The following is a 24,738-nucleotide window of genomic DNA, read 5'->3' on the forward strand; positions in this document are numbered from 1 at the left end:
CTTAACCAATATATTCTCCTTCAGCTCCAGTTCAACAACTTGCCCAAGGTCTCCCGTGGAGCTATGAATGGTGCAAAGAGGACTCAAGGCCACATCTGGCCTCAACTCATGTTCTTACTAATGATGCTGATGCCATCAGTGCCATCATCTATAAAGCACAGTGATGATCACACAGAATGAGATGATGAGTGCACTCAACAGCTTCTAGCTCCCTGTCCTGAGTTCTAACATTTACATGCATGTGACTACATTTTTAAAAGTTTCACATTGCGTCCTGAAGTTTTCCCTAGTCTCTGTATTATATTCCAGTATATTTGAATTGAGAATTCAAATTGAGAATCTAAATGAAAATGCTACAGATTTTTCAAGACATATTCATATTTATTAAGGTATCATTATATAACAATTTGTACAATTTTAGAAAAATAGCATAGAAAAATGATGACTATCCCTGAATATCATTGCCTATACTGAGAAGTTTTACATTATGAATTGTGACAAATAATTCCTATTCCCCTTATAATGTGATTACACTATAAATTTTCTTTGTAATGTTTTACATAATTTTCCACAGAACACTTAAACAAAATTCATTTCTTTTGTCAACATTTCCTCAATGATGAATTAATCAAATGCTTTGTGTTCGGGTACTTTTATATGTTATAACTGATTTATAACTCAATTTTATTCTACCATTCAGAAATCTTAAAAATTCATACTAGCATCAAAAATAATATATTCTTTCTCTCCAAGATTTATCCACTGTGTCACATGACCAAATGCTTTGCTAGGCCTGGAAAGGGCTTAACTGCTACTCACTACAGTGATTCTTTCTTACAAATGCCTCCAGTTTAGAGAGACAAATATTTACAGATTTGGAGAGCAAATTTCACTTAGGCAAACTGTATACTTTCTGTTAAATACTAATTTTAGAAAACTGAGGGAGAGAAAAACAAATTCACCTTCCTGCATCTGGCTTACCCTTTGTTACTTTGCTATGGAACAGGAAGAAAATAATGCCCAGGGAGGGGACTGAGAAAATTATGTACTCCCTAATATTAAACCAACATAGTAATTTTAACTACATACATCGTTTTAAAGATAATCCATCTGCAGGGTGCCTGGGTGGCTCAGTCGGTTGAGTGTCCAACTTTGGCTCAGGTCATGATCTCTCAGTTCGTGAGTTCGAGCCCCACATCGGGCTCTGTGTTGACTGCTCAGAGCCTGGAGCCTGCTTCAGATTCTGTGTCTCCCTCTCTCTCTGCCCCTTTCCCGCTCATGCTCTGTCTCTCTCTGTCTCTCAAAAATGAATAAATGTTAAAAAAATTTTTTTTAAATAAAAAATAAATTAAAAAAATATAATCTATCTGCATTCTGAATTCCCATACAAAAATAAGTCCATGTAATAGCTTTCTTCAAGTGACTGCTTGGATAATGCCTACATTTTTATATAATGGTGTCACTCCAGAGCAGTGGAGATTCTCTAAATTTCTCCATGACAAGTCCCATTAATTTTAATTGAAACTTCCCATTCCCAGCCTATCCTTGGCAGATAAAACAGCTTAGAGATTGTAGCCAAATGTAAGATTTCCCAGGAGGGCATCTGAAAATAAGTTATAAGTATTCAAGTAAGCCACCTGTCTGGATGAAGATTTATTCATTTGATCAGAATAGCTTTCCAAACTTCAAACAACCCATGCACAGAACAGATGTAGCTCTTTAAATGCAACTGTTTTTATTTCACTTTAGTTAACATGCATCACAAATGGATAGAGCAACTCTAAAGAGTCAAAATATACCAATGTTCAATAATGCATATTTGTTTATAAATCACAAGACATAAGTAAATGTCAAACCATAGTCTTAAATTTGAACACTCTAAATAATTATGTATACTAACAGACTGGTAGCACTCCCTTCTAAGCTATGTTTCCAAATATAACAACTCATACATTGCAACAGTGACAATGTCATTCAAAAATGTGACTCACAGAGAAGGCATGGCTGTCACTGGGTGTGAGCCTTGCCCAGGACTTCAGCTTCTTGTATTCTAATAACACTAAAAAAAAAAAAAAAAGACCTTAAGATAGCTGTTCCCTTAGATAATCCCTAAGATAATCATCTTAGACACCTATTATGACAGCACTAAAGTAAGTTCCTTCTAGTAACCATCAAATGCAATTTATTGTCATCACCAGAGAAAACTCTATACAAAGTGGCAGGTCCAAAGATAAATGAGACATGGTGCTTGCCCTCAAGAAGCTTATGCTATGGATGGCAGTTACCATGGCAGACAATGGTAAGAGCCACGAAGGGTGAATTAATGACTGAGAGCTGAGAACAGGAAAGACATAGTCTAGTTGAAGAAGACTATATTTGGACACACTTATTAGTTCCATGATTCATTCCAAGTTACAATGCTGGATTCATAAATGTCATTTCTGGTGTTTCTACTTATAATAATGTTTTAACTTTTGATGGGAAATGTATCATTTGAATGTGAGAAACCAAACTGACCTACCTTATGAACTATTTTATGTAAGACTTTTTCACTGAATACTTTCTAACTACCAAACCCAAACTCCCACCTTCTACACACTTAGATCTCTTGAAGCTTTCTGGCCTTATCGTTAGATGGAGAATAAAATATCCTTCTCGAAAACCTCAAATATGTTGTCTTTTTCTGACCCTAACTCTTCCACTGCTATCTCGTGTAATACATTAACATGTTTTCCCACTCAAAATTAAATTTTAAAAAAACAGAAAGGAAAGTATGAAAACAACATGTGTATTTTAAGATCATGACCGGATTTCACTAGGTTGGACATTTGCGGTCAAGTGGGGTTTGAAGGGACTGGAGAGAGCAAGGTGGGCATGAGCTAATAATATGTGACACCTACTAGATTCAAGCTGTATGTAAATTAATCTGCACTGCCACCAAAGAAATTGATAGTATTAATCTCATCTGGCAGATTAGAAAACAAAGGCTCAGAGAGGCCAAGTAAGTTTCCAAAGATCAAACAGCTAAGGACATGCTAAGGTCAGTGCTTACCTGAATTCAAAGTCCAAAACAGTCCCTAATCTTTCTACCTATCAAACTATTTCTCTACTTTCATTCAGACATGGAACAAGCAACTGAGCCAAAGAGAACTTCATTCATGATTACAGAGATTATTTTGTCTCAGTCTCCACTTTCTCTACAAGAAAAAACAGTGGACCAGGCTTCTCTAAAAACAGGCCTTTTCTAATTCTCATTAAGAGTGGTTATAAAGTAACAAGGCTGAGTTTTTAACAGTTTTGTCCCCACCATGTATCTGGCATCTAGAGAGAACTGACGTAAGTAAGCATTCAATAAATTTTTGTTGAGTGAGTGAATGGAACATACTGCTTTGTGACTCAAGAACTGGCTCTTGAGGCAATTCGAATAAAATTAGAAGTACTCTGAGCAATAAATAGCAGCATCTCTAAACTACAGTGCCCCTGCCCCAAATGAGAGAATGGGCAAATTCTTCTTGGTTGGTTAAGAAGCTTTTACTTTTACAGTCACACTTTCTGTTTAATAAGATGTTTACAAAACAGGATAACAGAGCAATAATAAATGTAACCTTTTTATAAACACAGGGCTTAATGGGAAAAAAAAGGATACAAAAGTAGTTTTTTTGATTTACCTTTTGTTTCTGCCCATTTTAAATGTAAATTTCTGGTACTGAAGCTAGTATACATTATGCTACACTGTATACACAGTAAATTATTAGAAAATCATTAGTACCAGTAATTATGAAGGCTTAATGCAAAAATTCTGGATTATTAACATCCAGTGAATATATTCCATTCACTATTTTTTAGAGTGATTGTTTTTTAGTCAAAACACTTTTTTGGTAATGTTTCATAAAAAGGTAGCCAGCCAATAGTTTCTCTCACTTAATTTTTTAAGTGGCTAATGCCCTTGTTCGCTAAAATTGAAAGTATTCTACAGGGATTGAGAGATTTTTCTTGACATCTTTACGGCTTTGTAAGTAACAAAACAAACAGCCCTTAGATAAACAGCTTTTCACATGCTCATTAACTGGCAGAGATTTGCTGCCATATAGCTTTACAAAGACCAAAGAAGGAATCTATAGCCAGTCACTGGGGAAATCACCGAGAAGAAAGAGTTTGACAGGAATTTTTAAGCTCTTCAAAACCAAGAACATCAAAACCAGAATACCAAATGCACCAACTTGCTTATCTGACCATACTTACATGTTTAGGGTAGGGCTATACGTAAACAAATTTCTATAATAATAGTAATAACAATATGTAGTTAATGTTGATAATCTAGGAAGTTCCAAGATAATAAACAGCAAGGGGAGACCATCTCAAAACTTACAACCTAGAAGAAGCCACTCCAACTGTGGTCTTCCCAGGGCTCTACTGTGCTTTACTCATCCTGCTGTTTCTAAGTGTCATATGGTTTGATACAATTCCTAGGGCTTCCCTTTACTTCCATTCCTCATATCCATTCATTTTCTTTTTCTGAAATCACCATGTTAGCCATTAATTGCATCCTCTGAGGCATATTACCATCACTTATTTAATAAAAATGAAATAAAATTATTCATGGAAGGTAATACTGGTTAAGAAGAATATTAAGGAACAGATCAAAATGATTATTAATGCACAGTGTGTCTCCTGATAACTTCCTTCTGAAGTGTCAAAAAAGATAAATGAAAGGAGTAAAAATGTTCCAGAAGCTAAGAAACAAGGTTAAGTATTTGGTGCATAGATAGGTTGCAGATAAGATTGCTTCTAGAAAACCATAAAACAACATACTGACATATGAAGACACACCTAAAGTTTGGATGCTAAAAGGAAATATTTACAAAACCAGGCAGTGGTTGTTTATCTCATAATCTACCCACCAAAATGTCAGACTTGAGATCAACAAAATATGAAAGAAATCCCGAATTCTTTTATGTTCCTTGTCGTGGTATAGTAAGTGGTTCTTTACCTCTTTTCATGCTGCCATATCATATTCCCGTCAATAAGTCATGACATGAAAAATGGAGCGAATTTTTTTCAAAGTACACACATTTTCTGGAAATACTAATCATGCCTGCTGGCTACATTTTGATCCACTCCGCCTCCTGTGAGAATTACTGATTTAGCTGAGTCCTCAATTAGTGAAATGCCTTCTGATATAATGAAGATGTATGCTGTTCCTCAAACTATGTGTGATGGACCGATTTTTTTAAAAAATTTCAGTTTGTTGCAGACTGATATTTTGTTAAATACAATAAAATGAATTACTAGAAAAATAAAATGAAAAAAATACAAGCACTGTTGAATGAGATTCAATAGACATAAAATTACTGTCCACTGCTATACGAGTTTTTATTTTTTTAATGCTTTATTTCTATTGAGAGAGAGCGAGCAAGCGTGACAGCAAGTGGGAGAGGGGCAGAGAGAGAGGGCGACACAGAACCCGAAGCAGACTCCAGGCTTTGAGCTGTCAGCACAGAGCCCGACGCGGGGCTCAAACTCACAAACCGTGAGATTGCAACCTGAGCCACAACACAACACACAGAGATCGGAACACAGAGCCCAATGCAGGACTCAAACTCACAGACTGTGAGATCATGACCTGAGCTGAAGTCAGACGCTTAACTAACTGAGTCACCCAGGTACCCCAAAGTTTCTAAATACTCTCAATTTCTTTATTTAATTCACAGCAGACAAAAAAAAGAAAAAAAAAAAAGAAGGGGCGACACCAGGTCAGGTCATAATCACCAAGCCAACCAATTTCAAAGAGCATAAATCTCAGGCTTATCTATGGTATTAGCCAACAGGTTATAGGTCTAAGTTTACAGGAGGTTTATTTCTCCAGGGCATCAGTCTGGATTAAAGCTGCCACTTACACCTATGTTATGACTGTACTGAGTTGGGCTACCCAAAGGAACGTATTTCTTAGAGGCACAAGGGTAACTGCAATTGAGAGCAAGATACTTCGAGATGATAAAATCTTTAAGCTTTGACCATAAACTGTACATTTAACAACCTGATTTCCCACTTCAGTAGCTTTTTTAGTTTTAGTAAAAATGTCTTTCCCTGGATAAGGCTGTAAGTAAACCCAGTTGCTCACACCCCCAATGAGAATCTCCAGCTTCATACCACGGCCAGGCTGCCATGAACAAAATATTAAAATGTCAAGTAAAATTCAGTCTCTGTACTGAACGATCTTAACCCAGACAGACAGATATATCAACAATGATACAATGAAGTGCTATAATCGACACATGTATAAAAGGTCATGTTCTCAAATACCATCTATACACCAATGATTCCCAAATTCACATTTCTAAATACACCCTGTCTCCTGAACCAAAAATTTGCCCATCCAACTGTCCACAATTTCTCCACCTGTACATCTGTGGGCATCTCACACCAGGTACAAAGTAAACTCCTAACTTCCTTGCCCAAAAGCATAACCTGCTTCTCCCACAGTGTTTCTCAATTAACAGCTACCCCATCCTTCCAGATGCTCAAGGCAAAAACCACAAGTCACCTTCAATTCCTCAGTTTCTCATGTACCTCACTTCCAGTGCATAAGTAAGCATATCAACAATACACTCTACTAATTGTCACTCTCCCCATGGCCATCATGTAGGCCTAGGCCTCTTGTTCCTGGATTATTCTCACAGCCCCCAATTTAAGGGACCTGATCCAACCACTGTCTTGCTTAAGTCTATTCTGAACAAAGGGGCCAGAGGAGCCTTTATAAACCCAACTCTGCCAGGTGGGTCCTCTGCTCACAAACTTCCAGTGGCTTTAAAGCCTAAGCCCTTTCAGTCCCTACCTAACCCGCCCTTCTGACCTTACCTCCTAAAGTTCTCCAAGCAATTCCGCTTTAGCTATGCTGCCTGCTTTTACTCTCCTCACTTATTTTAGCCGTACCACCTCTCTGACCTTCCTGGATCAACTGGTAAGAGTATAAGCCCTCTGTCCCACTGCCATCTACCAGTTCTCATCTGCTCATTAATTTTTACCACCGTTATTCATTAACCTTATCACCACCTGTCACTCATCAGTTTATGTGTTCATTTGGCACCTCTCCTCATGAGAAAGAAAACTTTAAGAGGACCTCCTTTCATTGACTGCTAAATCTTCAGGGCCCCGAACTGTGCCTCATAAGTAATAGCCAATCAAAAATATTTTCTGAATGAATGAATGATCAAAGATGGATGTCATGATCTGGCTGGTTATAGGAAGTGCCAGAGATGCATTTACACAAAACAGATGACATTGAAACTAGGTCTTGAAAGAAGACTCAGGATTGTCTGACATGGAAAAGACTAAAAATATCACTGCCATATGCACATTTTCCACAAAATCTTGAAGCACAAGAATACATTATATGGATGGGAGCACCTGGGGGGCTCAGTCAGTTAAGTATCCGACTCCTGATTTCTGCTCAGGTTGTGGTGTCATGGTCTGTACGTTCAAGCGCCATGTCAGTCTCTGCGCTGACAGCACTGAGCCTGCTTGGGATTCTCTCTCTCCCTGTCTCTCTTAAAAAAAAAATAATCATAAGGAAGACTATTAACTTGCTAGCTGAGAAAACTCCCCCTAAAAGAAATTACTCCCCAAAATTCAGAAAAAGGTCAGGGTATGGATTAACCATAAGAAAATTGGGGCTCCTGGGTGGTTTAGTTGGTTAAGCATCTGACTTCAGCTCAGGTCATGATCTTGTGTTTGTGGGTTCAAAACCTGTACAGGTTCTGTACTGACAGCTCAGAGCCTGGAGCCTGCTTCTGATTCTGTGTGTCTCTCTCTCTGCCTCTCCTCTGCTCGTGCTCTCTCTTTCTCTCTCAAAAATAAAGAATAAAAACACTTTTTTAATTTAAAAAATATAAGAAAATTTCCATAGTCCTCATAAAATTTTACAGATGAAAAATTACCACAAAATACATTAAGCTCTAAATAAGGTAAACTTGCTCTCAGTAACCTGTTTATTGTTTCCTTGACTATTTTTTTTTTTTTGCCACAAGTGTTCAATTTCATTCTCCTAGTATTTTCCCTATATGATGGGACTAGAGCTCTAAGTTTATTTTTTTAGCATTTTAAAATTTTAAAAATTTCATTCTTTTTTATTTAAATTTTAGTTAATATACAGTGCAATACTGGTTTCAGGAGTAGAATTCAGTGATTCATCACTTACAACACCCAGTGCTCATCACAAGTGCTTAGTCCCCATCACCCACCTAGCCCATCTCCCTCCGTCCTTCCTCCTTCAACCCATAGCTTGTTCTCTATCATTAAGAGTCTCTTGTGGTTTGTTTCCCTCTCTTCTCCCCCCCGCCCCCCAATTCTAATATGTTCATGTTTTGTTTCTTAAATTCCACATGTGACTGAAATCACATGCTATTTGTCTTTCTCTAATTGGATTATTTCACTTAGCATAATACATTATAGCTCCATCCATATCATGGCAAATGGCAAGTTCTCATTCTTTTTAATGGCTAAGTAATATTCCATTGTGTGTGTGTGTGTGTGTGTGTGTGTGTGTGTGTATCACATCTTCTTTGATAGACCTTGGCGTTCTCTCCATAAATTGACTATTGTTGATAATGCTGTTATAAACACTGGGGTGCATGTATCCCTTCAAATCTGTATTTTTGTTATCTTTTGGGTAAATACTTAATAGTGCAATTGCTGAATCATAGGATAGTTCTTTTTTGTTGTTGTTTCTTGAAGACAGTGCTCTGATTTTAAAAAGATAACCAAAGAGAAAAAAACAGTTTTAAACATCTAGAAATTCAGAGTTCCATGGAATATTCAATGGACTATGGCCATTCTGGAATATTTCTCAAATATTATCTTTCACTATCTGAAATTGTCTTACCTATATTAATTTTCTTGTAGATTTCTCATCTTCCCATTAAAAAGTGAAATCCCATTAAAAAGTGAAAAGAGAAGAGACTTTACCTCTTTTCTCCATAGTATCCCTAGGGTCTGATAGGTCCAAGCACTCAGAGCACCCAATAAATGCTCAATGAATGTATAAATAAAATTCAAATTATAAATAAATGATTATTTTTCATAAGGACTTAAGACTTTAACTTCTGGCACCTGTTTTTAGCAGTGCATTTATCCCTGAGTTCTTTTTCTTTTATAAGTATTTTTTAATGTTTATTCAGTTTTGAGAGAGAGAGAGAGACAGAGAGCAAGCAGGGGAGGGACAGAGAGGCTGGGAGACACAGAATCTGAAACAGGCTCCAGGCTCTGGGGGTCAGCACAGAGCCCGACATGGGGCTTGAACTCACAAACCACAAGATCATGACCTGAGCCGAAGTCGGTGCTTAACCAAGTGAGCCACTCAGACGCCCCCTCTCTGATTGAGTTCTCAACAGTATCAAAAGTACAAGTTGAATCGTGTCATTATTCTCATGTCTGGTTTTAGCATATTCTAGGAAAAGTATCTCAGCACATGCCAGAGAAGCATGAAGTCTGGGAAATGGTAGCTGTGATGATACAGTGCTACAAGAAACAGGGCAAAGAAGGCAGAAAGATACCCGCAATATGCCAAGAAGTGACACTGGGCTTTATGTCGCCCCCTAGTGGCAGCTGTGCGAGGAATACTTTATTACATCCTCATCCACATTTCTTGCAGGCATTGCACGATCAGTTTACAGACTTTAAGCAACGCCAAATGTCTCTATAATAAAAGCTGTAGTAAATTCCAAAATACTAGTGCTTCTTAAACACCCAAACTCCACACATACTCAAATTAGTCTCAACTGTATTAAATTTACAAACCTAGGCATAGAGGTCCAAGTCTTTTCTCTTTTCTCATCATTGCAACAACACCCTTCCACTTCTCCCTCCCCCATCCCACCTTTCGTCTCTCACCCGTAAAATTCACTCATTCTTTTAATTCATTTATGCATTTGTTTAGCTATACATTTCATAAACAGCTGTCGGCATCATTCAACAACCCCTTTTCTGTGTTTATAACATTGTAAAATACTGTTTCACTGGCTAAGGAACTACAACCTGTTTTGATTCCCTGCCAATCACTGCAGGTAGTTATGAAGAATGCTGTGTAATGCTAGATGGAACCTCTCTCCCCTCAGGTTCGGGTTCTTCAGGCAACAGCAGCTCCCTTACTAGCTTTGTGAAGGAAGGGTGCTTCGCCACTGCCTTCCCCACCCACACAAAGGCCTGTCTCCCTCCCTCTGCTCCGCTCCCCATACTAGCCAGCCCTGAACAAGGTCACAAATGTTTCCACTGCTGAGGCTGGAAGCTAGACAAGCCAGACACCTGGGAAGCTCAGTGACGGTCAGTGTTTTAGATAAAGCTGTAATCCCTGCCACAATTGTTGTTTCTCTCCTTTTAAAATCACCATTAAGGTAATAGTGGATGTACCTCATTCAGATCTTAAGCAAAATCAAAACCAAAGAGGAAAATGATGTCTAAAGAACATTTGGACTTACCAAGTCAGTATTGTGAGCTATAAGAAACTAGCAGTTTTCATTTTTTTTTTTCCATCAGAAACAAAAATAAACCAACTATCATCTACTGTGACCATTTCATTAAAAAAAAGGGGGGGAGATTTAAAGCAGTAAGATTTTGCTCTAAGGAGCAGTACTTACAAAGAATGAATATTAGGCAGCCTAATTTTTTCATGTGTGAAAACTAGTATCATAGCGAGTAGGACATTTCTTTTTTGTCCCTGAACTGTGTCCAAAGCAGTGGTGGACCAAGGAGCAATAAAGTAACATATATTTTAGAGAAGTGCATGTGAGAAGAGAGGGGTGGCTCTCCTCAAATTTCAAGGCTACAGATAGGGATCAGGAAAATCACCCATAAAGATAGGAGGTACCTGCATGAATGGAAAAGACCAACATCTCATTGTCTACCTAGCTAGGCATGCATTTATGAAGTATCCTTACTAACCAGCCCCCTGTGTATATTTAAGCAGGAAATAGGGAGAAGTGGAGACTTAAGGGCCGTGGGATTGAAAGGTGGGAAATGGAAGAGGGTAGGGGTAAGGCAAAGCAACCAAGTGACATAAACAGCTATCATTTGGCTGGACAACAATGCCACTTAGCTCATCTGAGGTGAAGGGCGAAGTCTTAATTCAGATATGAAACTGAAGTTAAAATCAAATGGACGTAAAAAAATGGAGGGGGGTAGGTGCCCGGGTGGCTTAGTTGGTTTAGCATCCGAGTCCCATACTGGGCTCAGTGCTGTCAGCCTATCAGCACCGAGCCCACTTTGGATCCTCTGTCTCCCTCTCTGCCCCGCCCCCGCTTTCTTTCCTTCACTCTCTCTCCTTCTCTCCTTCCCTCTCTCTCTCTCTCTCAAAAAATAATGAAAACATGACAAAAAAATTTTTTAAGTGGGGAACAGAATTTGAGAACTCTGCTTTTCCATGAGAAAGAGCAGTTGTACAAAGTACAGGTGGATTCAGTGAGTAGAAAAAAAAAACAGAAAAAAGAATTTAGGGGTACCTGGGTGGCACAGTTAAGCATGTGACTCTTGATCCTGGCTCAGGTCATGATCTCACGGTTCGTGAGTTAAAGCCCCACATCATGCTCTGTGCTGATGGTGCAGAGCCTGCTTGGGATTCTGTCTCTCTTTCTCTCTGCCCCTTCCCTGCTTATACACACTCTCTCTCTCAAAATAAATAAATAAATAAACATAAAAATTTTTTTTAATATTAAAAAAAATAAAAATTTAAAAAGTGTGAACCCCATGAAGACTAAATTATGAACCAGCTATAAAATACTTAGTTTTTGAAGCTGGCTAAAAACCCAAGAAAACTCTATGGATCAGCACAGGCCCCCAGACTGGCTTTTAGGAAAGACCTGATCTAGCCCTAGTCTTCATTTGACATGAAAACAATGTGCTCAACTCATGCTCAAGGACCCACACGATTATGTTTTCTACCTTTATTCTTTCTTCATGCTGGGTATCGCATGGAGAGCACCAGTGCACCCTGGCGGGTGCTGGCTGGTAAATACGCTCATTCCTGGCAAAGTAACAGCAGAACACTACTTTCACAGAGGTGGTAGGGAGAAAGACGTAGCAGCTCCACTCAATCCCACTGCCCCACCGTTCACTAGTCACAACCATTTATTTTTAAATTTTTAAAGTATTTTTATCTATTTTTGAGACAGAGAGAGACAGAGCATGAGCAGGGGAGGGGCAGAGAAAGAGGGAGACACAGAATCCGAAACAGGCTCCAGGCTCCAAGCTGTCAGCACAGAGCTCAACGTGGGGCTCGAACTCATGGACTGTGAGATCATGACCTGAGCTGAAGTCAGATGCTTAACTGACGGAGCCACCCAGATGCCCTCACAACCATTTTTTTTTTTTTTTTTTTTACTCATGCTTCATCTTTCCTTCCATTTTCCTCTTGCTTTCTCTTCCCTCATCACTCTTTTCCTTCCACAGCCCCCTTTCCTAGGGTCAGTTACAGCAAACAGCACAAGGACAGTTAAGAGAAGAGACATAACTTCAGATTCTTGTCATCTGAAAGGCACTTTTTTTCTAGTAGATATGTCTTAGTATTATTAACAGGTAACGTCATTGTATTTTACATTTTAGGCCACCCAAATTAAATGGTAAGATTAAAAGAAAATAAAAATACAATAAAGTATAAAAATCATAGTTTCTATTTTAAACGTGCTAAAACTTCAACATCAAATTACTATCAATTTCCATACAGAGAAATTGGAATGAAGTTATTTGTTCATTTTGTTTAAATGTAATGAAATGTATCATTTAGCTCAGAAAGCATTTTTCAATTTGTCAGTCTAAAGGTTTAAAATACACAGGTGTGTGTACAAAGAGTTACATACACATAAGTATATAATAAATTTAGGGTACACTGTCCTCCCTTCTTTTAAGGAAATGAAAAACTGAAGATCCATTTTATTTCACAATTATGAACAAGTACTTATTAGGCATCTAAGAGGAGTAACTTTATAATAATAACTACCTTAATTCTCAAGTATAAAACAGAACTGATTTCATCTCCTTACCCCAGTAACCTTCATTTCAAGACACACATAAATAGCAATGGCTATAAAAAATATTACTACTGATGAAAATTTCCAATAATCTGGCTTTGATGTTTCATCATCACTACTCAATTTTCATGTGCATCCTCTATGACTATTCTCTCTTAGAATCTAATGAACATAAAAGGCAAGCTTTTACTAGAAACAGTGAAGAGAAACAATGTAGTCTGGGTACTATTTCTCAGAGGCTGTTTGAGAAATGCAGAGCAAGTCCCTGATGGCTTTCCTTCTGCATCCTCCACGTGTGAGTCAGTTGCTAGGAAACATGAAAGACAGGGATTTCGTATCAGGCCTGAGGAACAATGAGCTAGCTTAATAATGATCTGAATACTAACACATAACCCTCATAAAGGTTGTCTACCTTAGGAGCTAAAGATTATAAATGATGTGTTTCCAGAGAAACAAATTTTGAGACCTAGCCTTTATTATAAACAGATTCTGGTATCCACTAAAATATGAAGTAACAGCCATGGACATCTTAAAATCTTTTTTTTTTTCTTTCAGCCAGAAGTTGCACCCATGCTACTAGCCAAGCTTACAGATGACAAATCTTTCCACTGCTTCAAGTTATATTTTGATATCACTGAACATACACACACACGTGCACATGTGCATACAAGTACCAAAAGAAAAAAGAAAACATGCACATCACCACTACATAGTAAAATACTTGCCACAAAATTATCAGAAGAGCAAAGGGAAGAGCTAGAAACAAGGGAAATACAAACAACAGGCACACGTGCACACACACATCAAATGCATCTCTCAGTCCATGGGGCTTGGTGTCCCTGTGTCTAAGAAACAGAGAAAGAGCTCTGGATGGGGACTCAGAAAATATGGGATCTGTGAAATCACTGTGTGACTCTGAGAAAGTATCCTAACCTCTCTGGGAATCATTTCCTAGAAAATTAAGAGAATAATGCTAACTCCAAAAGATTTTTTTGGAGGACTGGATGATGCTGTGCATGTGCAAGCATTTTAAAATTGTACCGCACTATGTGTGTAAAGACAGTATCAATATTGTATTTTAAAAATGGCCATTTCAGTGAACAGGTATATGAATAGGATGCAATATTTGAAAATCAAAATTAAGCCAAGTATAAATCATTAATGAAGGAAGTGGAGAATTCCCCCACACCAAAATTTCATATGTAATTTAGACTATTTCATTTATATTAACATCAAAACACTTGTTTTGAGTTACTAATATGGGAATGTAAGGATTTAAAATCAACAAAAAAACCACCAAAAGAACTTATCTTGGGTATGTGTCTTAAAGAAATGTTAAGCCATGTGTATCAATTCCTCTATGATTTTAAAGTAAAAAAGTATATCAAACTATGAAAGAAGTAAAAGCTTTTTTTTTTTTTAATTTTTTAAGGTTTATTTTTGAGAGAGAGAGAGAGAGAAACAGCACAAGCAGGGGAGGGGCAGAGACAGAGGGAGACAGAATTCCAAGCAGGCTCCAGGCTCTGAGCTGTCAGCACAGAGCCCGACGCGGGGCTTGAACTCACAGACCGTGAGATCATGACCTGAGCCGAAGTCGGACACTTAACCAACTGAGCCACCTAGGCACCCCAAGCGTAAAAGCATTTTTTTCTTGAAGTTTATTTATTTATTTTGAGAGAGAGAGTGCAAGCAGGGGAGGAGCAGAGAGAGCAGGAGACAGAGAGAATCTGAAGCACGCTCCATGTAGTCACTGCCCAGGGCCTGACATGGGGCTTGAAACCATGAGATCACCACATGAGCTGATACCAAGTTGGATGCTCAACCAACTGAGCCACCCAGGTGCCCCTAAAAGTAAGCTTTCAAGTAAACTATCTCAAATACTGTCCTCTTTGTCTGTTCTATGCTTAAAAGCAGCTTTGCCATCACTTCTACCTTTTAAAAAAATGAATTTACAAACTGTAATATCTGTGAACCTCTACTAAATTCAAATTCAAACTCTATTTATACGTGGATTATGGAGGCTTTTTAAGGCTCCTAGTAGTGTTTCTTACACTCCCAGTGGAGAACGCCCAGCATCCAGGATCTGTTTGTTTGTTAGAGCTGCCATAGCAAAATACCACAGACTGGGAGGCTTCCACAACAGAATTTTCTCACTGTTCTGAAGGCCGGAAGTCCAAGATCAAGGTGTCGTAGGCTTGGCGTCTCTGGAGGCCTCTCTCCTTGACTTGTAGATGGCTGCCTCCTCTCTGAGTGTCTCCACATGGTCTTTCATCTGTGCAAGCTCATCCCTAGATCTCATCCTCTTCTCCTCAGGACATCAGTCAGAGTGGAGTACCGCCCACCCACATGGGTGGCCCTTAGTTACCTCCACCCTATCTCCAAATGTAATCATATTCTCAGGTCGTAGAGGTTAAGAAGTGAACATACAAATTTTGGAGGGACAGAAAATTTTGCCCATAACACTCCACGTCCACTTGATCTCAGTGGAACCCTAAGAACTAAGAATGCTAAAAGGAAAATAGCTCCATACTCAGGCTGCAATGCATTCTTCAAGGTTCAAAATCTCCAGGTCCTTGTCAAGAAAGGAAACAATGCAGCCATTGCATGGCCATTTAGGAGTAATTATGTTAACATACGTAAATATCAACACGGCTGAGGAAACAGAGGTCTTCTGGGCTCACAAACTAAAAGGACAAACACTGGTATGTTCAGCTGTTTTCAAAAAGTTCCTGCAGCTTTATCTGTTGACTTTCCCGTTTACTTAGGCTGGGCCTTCATCTAAAAGAACCACAATGCTTGAGTAGCAACAAATGCTGTGGAGGGGACACAAATAACAAGCTATTATGTGATGACTCTGCAAGTTTTCTTTCAAAGGAAACTCTAAAAAAATCATTAAATGCAGTTCCTGAATATTTCTGACATTGATCTGGTATAAAAAGTCAGGTGAACAGACACATTTTCATTGCCTCAGACTACGTTATGATCTTGTGTAGAAAATTAACATCACAAAACACTGCCTTAACACAAAAGAACCATAGATTTCTACAGTTTTTACCATCCTCAAATATTTTCTCATTTCAGCCTCATGTAGAGAAGGCAGGAAAAGATGAGGAAAATGAGTAAGAGTGAAGTTAAATGGCTTGCCCAAGGTCACAAATTAATAACCAAGGGAATAAAAATAAGAATGAAGGACTTCTGACATCTAAGCCAGCACTCTTTATTTTTGGGACTTAATGACATTCAGGGTATTGAAACCACAATCTTGCAAAATTCACTTTATTTTAGCTCCACGGGGATGTAAAGGTCTATAAATAAAATTTGCTGAAATTCTGCATGTGACCACAAAATGAATTTAATCTGAAATAAAAAGAAATCTGATTTCTTCAACAAGTGTAACATTTTAAAGATATCAAAGCAAAAAAAAAAAAAAAAAAAAAGGAATTCCCATAATTAATAATACAAGGCACAATTTAACCTAGCAACCAGAAGGCATTATTGACTAGATGATAGTAGTCTACTGCTTGCATTTTCCCTAGGCTATAAACATTTCTTCAACTAACTAAAATTGAGAATTGAACTACTGGATAACTAGACTTTGATTAATCAGGTTAAAGAAATTAGGCTTATTTAGCATGAAGGGAAAGTCAACCATCTGAATATCAACTATGATAAAACTTGTTTTATTGAGCACTAATTATGTGCCAGGCTAAGTACTTTATTTACATGGTCAATCTTCACAAACCACTCTGTGAAGTGGGTTCTACCTCACACCCATTCTACAAATGCAGGAATAAAAGTGAGGTTAATATATTCAATAATCCATATTTAAAATGCAGCAGAGCTACAATTCACCGCCCCCCCCATCTGACTCCAAAGCCTGAACTGTCCATCACTCTACTGCTTGATTTCGAACATAAAGAATGAGATATTGCCTGTCACAACTGAATACAGGTGATGAAATGGGCCAAAAGAGTAACAAAAATAAAATTTCCAAATAGCATGCACTGTTAAACAGAATGAATGAATGGGATTATGGAATTTCATGTAAAAGTTTTCAAAGAATTACCTTCATTAATTCATTCTATTACACAACAAAATTGCTGAGCACATGCCCCAAACCAGGCATTCTCCTAGGTTCTCAAAACTTCTAGAACGTAACACAATCCCTTGCCTTGAAGGGTTTGAAGTTTTCTGAGGAAGATAAACGCAGGAGAGACTTTAAAAAGTATTAATAATGGTAATGGCATAGATTAGGATTACACGACTGCTTTAGGAATGGGTATCATAAAGCTATTTTTCATTCTCCTTGCAAACCAGTGATGTAGTAATATTCTGTTAGTTGAGAAAAGGCACATTGCTGATGGGCCAAAGTTATGTGGAATACACAACTTTCTGACAGGCAGCCTTGATCCAAAGACAAAATTTCTACTATCTAAATAGTAAGTGAAGGTCAATCTTATGGTATAGTACTGTAAGGTCAATTTTAGATCTCAAAAAATTTTAAAGGAGAATTAATTGTATATCCTTCAGAATGTTACACACACACAAAAATTTTTTGAAACTGACCTTTAATCATAATGTGAAAGAAAGAAATCAAGTTATACTGTTTTACAGAATCTGTTGATGAGCTGACCCTACTACATCACAATGTCTGTCCCATAAGGACTAATGGAGCAAACTGGAGCTTATGTTTCAAAACCAGGAAAAGCTGCACCTCTTGCAAACAAATGATAATTTTTATCAAATGAGCATCACAAATGTAATAAGTGATCATGTCACCCTCTTTCCCCTGGCTATTAGCATTTTTTATAAAGTGACATTTAAATTTCTTTATATCTACTCTATTATACACATACAAGAATTGAAAGAGGCTTTTTTAGAAATATACAAAGCAAACACAAATAACCCCCAAAAAAACATTACGTGATGAAACATGAGTTAGAGACTCCGGTTCTTCAAGTCTCATGGCTAAATGACTCAGCAGGTTAGCAATACATAAGAAGAAATAATGAAACCGTAAGAGTTTCTAAAAGAATTACATAAGCTTGCAGATAAGATAATAGAATGTTATGTTAGTGACCTTCCAATAATGCCCACACAAGCACATTACAGTCCTTTAACACAAAATGCCCATTTGATCACTCATAGATGTTACATAGCGTGTTCTTCAAAGGTGAGCCTCTCTACAAGGTGCAACTAGTGACTTCCAACCCCCAGAAACATAGAAACCTGGGATAAAATCTGGAATGCCCAAGGTCTGTGGGGGTAAGGTGATGTTTCCTTTTGACCTCTGACTGCCTACATATATGCCTCAGTCCTCCTGTCTCCCCATGCACACACTGAACTTGTCATTTTTCTTGACATGGACACACACTGATATGCAGCAGACTGCTTCAGCCATCAACCATGACTTCCCCACCAAAAAAGAAAACTATATCCAGAGTTGGTCATGGCAGACATTTTAGCTATACAGGTGTGGCTATCAACAGAGTGACAGAAGACAAGAGCACCTCTTGGGACATGGAAACCATCTACAGTAACACATCCCCCTCAATGTTGCTAACCTCAGCTGAGGGGGCTGTTGGGCCCAGTCAGGGTCTCATTCTTGGACCAGGGGAACCAGAAAGGGAGAAAGTTCAGATACTGAAATGTTTCAATTTCCAAAGTTCATTAAAATGCTTTTATTAAGATAAAATAGATAAAAGATCTATTATTGCATTATCCTGAACAAGTACTGTTACTGAAAACAGAAATACATGTGTATTTGTTAGTGATGCTCAATATTTTTGCATTTTTCTATCTATTGAGGCTCCAGTTGCAGATTCATATCTTTATATAGGATTTAAATTCTGTATATACTGCAATATATAAACAGAAATAGGTTATTACTAATATTTATGTACTGCCTTGTCTGAATGTTATAGATGATATTTAAAAACAAAAAGCATGGGGCGCCTGGGTGGCTCAGTCGGTTAAGCGTCCAACTTCAGCTCAGGTCACAATCTCACGTTCCATGAGTTCGAGCCCCACGTTGGGCTCTGGGCTGATGGCTCAGAGCCTGGAGCCTGCTTCTGGTTCTGTGTCTCCCTCTCTCTCTGCCCCTCCCCCGTTCATGCTCTGTCTCTCTCTGTCTCAAAATAAATAAACGTTAAAAAAAAATTTTTTTAAACAAAAGGAAAGCAAAACAAAAAAAAATTAAAATTTTCATAGATAATTGAAACTACTTACTTTAAAATCATCTTGTTCACATCTATTCACTCACCTACCTTCAGTTCATACTCTTTCCTCAAAATAAGAAATTTTCAGGTGAAAATATATTTCGAACAATTTGAACAATGAAACACTCTCAATGTGAAACAATGTGTAGGATAATTGTTATTTATCTGCCTTACTCCATCTTACTAACCAACAATCAGAAATATTCCTTTCACACTAAATAAACCACAGGATTGTGGGATGAGTCTCCCCTATTAATTTTGAGTTGGGGGCATCTGGGTGGCTCAGCTGGCTAAGCATTCCACTTCAGCTCAGGTCATGATCTCTCTGTTTGTGGGTCTGAGCCCTGCATCTGGCTCTGTGCGGTCAGTGAGGAGCCTGCTTCAGATCCTCTGTCTCCCTCTCTCTCTCTCTGCCCCTCCCCCACTCTCTCTCTCAAAAATAAATGAACATTGAATTTTTTAAAATTTATTTTGAGTTGGAGTACTTGAAATAGCTGTCAAATATAAAGAATTCACATTTTTTATGAGATAGTCAATCATACAAATCATAATGATTCTTACTGTGGAGTGACATCAGCAAAAAGTAAAAATATTTTAGCAATTTCAAGAGTGAAATTTCTGGAGGTTTTTCAGTAACAAACTGCTAAGCAAAGAAAGTTATGTTTTTTTTTTTTATTATTTGTAGTGATTATTATTGCAATTTCTTTTTGTTAGTATTTCTACCTTCCTGTACTTAAAAAGACAAGGAGAATTGAAGCAGTTAACATATTTCTGGCTTGCAAATTAAATATTTGCTTATTCTATCACTTTATATATGAGAATATTTTATCTGAAAATTGAGCAAAGGAAGTATTTTACAATGAACAATTTCAAGTTGTGAATACAAATCAGTAGTACACAAAAAGGCTTTTTATTTTTAAAATAAATTTATATCTCCTTTACCCATTTCTTTACCCATTAATCCGCTCTACCTCTAGCAACAACTAATCTATCTGTGAGGGGTTTTTTACTTAAAAAAAAATGTTTTTTTAATGTTTATTTTTGAGAGAGAGAACACACCCAAGTGGAGGAGGGGCAGAGACAGAGAGGTAGACACAGAATCTGAAGCAGGCTCCAGTCTCTGAGCTGTCAACACAGAGCCCCACATGGGGCTCGAACTCACAAACTGTGAGATCATGACCTGAGCCAAAGTCAGGTGCTTCACCAACTGAGCAACCCAGGCACCCCTATTATTATTATTATTATTTAATTAGAGAGATCACATAGTATTTGTCTTTATCTGTCTGACCTATTTCACACAGTATAATGTCCTGAAGGTCCATACGTGTTGTCACAAATGGCAAGAGTTCATTCTTTTATACGGGTGGAAATATCCCATTATCTGTGTGTGTGTAAAGTAGTTTGTTTATCCATTCATTCACCAATGGATACTAAGGTTGTTTCAGTATCTTGGCTATTGCAAATAATGCTGCAACAAGCATGGGGTGTACATATCTTTTTGAGTTAAGTGTTTTTGTCTTCTTTGGATAAATACCCAAAAATATAATTGCTGGGTTAATGGTAATTCTACTTTAAAGTTTTTGAGGAAACTCCATACTGGCTTCCATAGTGGAGAAACTATTTATATTTCCAAATCCGTGCTAACACTTGCTATTTCTTGTCCTTTTAATAGTCATTCTAATAGATGTAAGGTGGTATCTCATTGTCGTTTTGATTTGCATAGTCATAATGACTAATTATGTTCAGTTTTTCAAGTACCTGTTGGCTATTTGTAAATCTTTGAAAAAAAAATATCTATTCAGATTCAACACCCCCCCCCCCACATTTTAAATCAATTGTTTGGTTTTTTACTATTGAGGGTTTTTTTGAGGTCTTTATATATGTTGGAATCAGCCCCTTATCAGATTTATGATTTGCAAACATTTAATCCCATTAAGATGCCTTTTCATTTTCTTGATGGTTTCCTTTGCTATGGAGAAGTTTTTAAGTATTATGTAGTCCCACTTGACTTATTTTTTCCTGTTGCTTTTGCTTTTGGTGTCAGATTAAAAACAATAATAATCACTGCTAAGACCTACGTCAAGGAGCTTACACCTTATGTTGTCTTCTAAGAGCTTCCTGATTGCAGGTCTTCTATTCAAGTCTTCAATCTGTTTCAATTGTGAGTATGCTATAGAATGGTGGTCGAGTTTCATTCCTTTGCATGTGGCTGTGCAGTTTTCCCAACACCATTTATTGAAGACACTATCCTTTCCAAATAATATATTCTTAGCTCCTTTGCTGTAAATTAATTGACCATATATTGGTGTGTTTATTTCTGGGCTCTTTATTCTTTTCTTTTGATTTATGGGTCTGTTTTTATGCCAATACCATACAGTTTTACTTACTATAGTTTTGTCAGACAGTCTGAATCAGGGAGCATGATGCCTCCAGTTTTATTCTATCTCAAAATTGCTTTGGCTATTTTGGGATTTGTGTGTGTGTGTGTGTGTGTGTGTGTGTGTGTGTGGTTACATATAAATTTTAGGATTATTTGTTCTATTTCTTTGAAAAATGTCACTGGAATTTTGATAGGGATTGCACAGATTCTATAGATTGCTTTGGTTAGCATGGACATTTTAACAATATTGACTCTTCCAATCTATAAGCGGAGTGTATCTTTCCATTTATTTCTGTCTTCTTCAATTTCTTTCATTAATATCTTACAGTTTTCAGCATACAGATATTTCACTTACTTGACTAAATTTATCCAAGGAGATTTATTATTTTTGATGCATATGTAAATGGGATTATTTTCTTTGTCTAAAAGTTTATTATCAGTGTATTGAAACACAACAAACAGAATTTTTGTGTACTGATTTTGTATCCTGAAACTTAATTCATTTATTAGTACTAATAGGTTTTTGATGAGTCTTTAGGATTTTCCAAATACATCATGCTATCTGCAAATAGTGACAGTTTTGTTAATTCCTTTTCAATTCGGATGCCTTTTATTTCCTTTTCTTGCCTAATTATTCTAGTGAGGACTTCCAATACTATGCTGAATAGCAGTGACAAGAATGGGCATCCTTGTCTTGTTCCTGAAAGAACAATATTAGTTGTGGCTTTGTCATATATGTCCTTATTGTATGAAGGTACATTCCCTCTATACTACCATTTTGTTAAGAGTTTTTAATCATAAATGGAAGGTGAATTTTCTCAAATGCTTTTTCTGCATTTTGAGATGATCATATAATTTTTATCCTTCCATTTGTTAATGTGGTGTATCACACTAGTTCATTTACAGATGTTGAACCATCCTTGCATCCCTGGAATAAATATCCCACTTTATCATGGTACATAATCCCTTTTAATGCACTGTTGAATTCAGTTTGCTGATATATTGTTGAGGACTTTTGCATCTATGTTCTTCAGGGATATTGGCTTGTAATTTCTCTTCCTGTGGTACCCCTGTCTGGTTTTGATATCAGGGCAATGTTTTCTTGTTTTTCCTGTCTGGATGATTTATCCACTGATGTCAATGGGGTATTAAACTCATTAGTATTGTAATGCTGCCTATCTCTCCCTTTAAGTCTATTAATATTTGCTTTTGTATATTTAGTGCTTCTATGTTGGGTACATAAATAGTTACAAATGTTATATCCTCCTGCTGGATTGAGCCCTTTATCATTATATAACACCCATTTGTCTATTACAGTCTTTGCTTTAAAGTTCAATTTGTCTGATGTAACTACTCCAGCTTTCTGTTGGTTTCCATTGACATAGAAAATCTTATTCTATCCCTTCACTTTCAGTCTGTGTGTGTCCTTACATGTAAAGTGAGTCTGTTGTAGGTAGCATACACATGGGTTTATGATTTTAAGTCCCACAACACTCCAACCCACAGAGAAAGAGTTCTTAAACAGTTACCTCCCCCAGTGCACAGCAAGAGGCAACAGACCCAGGAGCTTAGTCTTTCTGTGAATAGGGCCTATTAGGTAATCATTGTGGCTGTGACCTAAGGTGCAGGCTTCTAATTAAACATGCAGCATCTAAGGGCTGATTCGAATCCTTTCCAGAGACCTTGGAGGGCAGGAGCTACCTTTGTTAACTGTATCTGCTGTGCTTCAGAGTGCCTATGTCTCCTTTGGGGGTTGGGGAAAAGCTCTACACAGAGCTGGTGTCCTAGTTTTTACGTCTGGCTCCATGGTTTTTACAGTCACTGCCCAGTGGACATCCCTTGACTTCCAGGCTCTGGTGGCCAGGGGAGCTTGCCTTTCTAGGTCCTATGATATTGTGGCAATCAGATAAATAGTTGTTGGCAGGCTGCCACACTCAGGGCACTACAAAGACAGCAGATTTACGCACACCCTGATTTCTGGTGAAGGAAGCCTCTGTTTGTCCTGAAGTTTTGGCCTGAGGGGCAGGTTTGGCATATACCTGGTGGACTTTAGAGATATTTCTAAGAAACTCAGGTTACAGAGGCTATCTTGGTACTCTGCCTTCCTGCAGCTCACCAGTATCTTCTATAAAAGAGCTTACACTTGTCTAGAACCCCAATTTCTATAACTGCCACCATAATGGGATTTAGGTTTATAGTCCCACAGGACTGTATGTATCTGCACACTTTAAAAACTGTTGCCTGATGACCTGGCTTCCAGTTAGTCTGAATCTAGGTGCTGAGAACTTCCCCTTAAGGACACTGACAGGTCCTGGCATATCCTCAACTACTGAGAGCTATTAAAAATATAAAAGGTCAGGGCACCTGGGCGGCTCAGTGCTTGACTTTGGCTCAGGTCATGATCTCATGGCTTGTGAGTTTGAGCCCCGCATCGGGCTCTGTGCTGACAGCTCAGAGCCTAGAGCCTACTTCAAATTCTGTGTCTCCCTCTCTCTCTGCCCTGCTTGTGCGTGTGTGCACTCTCTCTCTCAAAATTAATAAATGTTAAAAAAAATTTAAACAGGGGCGCCTGGGTGGCTCAGTCAGTTAAGCAGCCAACTTCGGCTGAGGTCATGATCTCGCGGTCCGTGAATTCGAGCCCCGCGTTGGGCTCTGTGCTCACAGCTCAGAGCCTGGAGCCTGTTTCAGATTCTGTGTCTCCCTCTCTATGACCCTCCCCCGTTCATGCTCTCTCTCTGTCTTAAAAATAAATAAGTGTTAAAAAAAAATTTAAACATATAAGAGTCTGCTTGGACAAGCACAAAAGTTTGAGATAAGACAAAGATTTAGGGCACAGCTGGAAGACAAGGTTTGTTCCCTACACAAGGCCACTCCTTCAAGAATTGGAGAGGTGGTTGTTTTATCTGCTGTACAAAAAACACAGAGAGTCAAGCAAACTGAAAAAAACAGAGAAATATATTCTAAATGAAAGAACAAGATAAAACTTCAGGAAAAAAAACCTTAATGAAACAGAATTTACTGATAAAGAGTTCAACGTAATGGTCACAAAGATGCTCATCAGACTGTGGAGAAGAACAGATGAACACAATGAGAACTTCAAAAACGAGATAAAAAATATAAGAAA

At 37.8% G+C, this 24,738-nt stretch overlaps 1 protein-coding gene and 1 non-coding gene across 3 annotated transcripts in view; one reads left to right on the forward strand and one right to left on the reverse strand.

The window, feature by feature from the left end:
* The window catches only part of SLC2A13 (solute carrier family 2 member 13), a 276,180-nt gene that overhangs the window by 246,614 nt on the left and 4,828 nt on the right, over positions 1–24,738 (reverse strand). Inside the window, exon 1 of one of the 2 annotated variants that reach the window (XM_049625287.1) lies at positions 1,992–11,282. The exons of the other annotated variant lie outside the window; for it this stretch is intronic. The gene's annotated coding sequence lies outside the window, so the exon portion shown is untranslated. Of the gene's footprint in view, positions 1–1,991; positions 11,283–24,738 lie in introns of those variants that run through there. 2 annotated transcript variants of the gene reach the window in all.
* On the forward strand, positions 18,183–18,322 carry LOC125920540 (small nucleolar RNA SNORA67). The gene has a single exon (XR_007457119.1). It is a non-coding gene; the product is annotated as a small nucleolar RNA SNORA67 (small nucleolar RNA).

The sequence above is a fragment of the Panthera uncia genome, chromosome B4, assembly GCF_023721935.1.
Source record: "Panthera uncia isolate 11264 chromosome B4, Puncia_PCG_1.0, whole genome shotgun sequence".
NCBI classification, from domain to species: domain Eukaryota; kingdom Metazoa; phylum Chordata; class Mammalia; order Carnivora; family Felidae; genus Panthera; species Panthera uncia.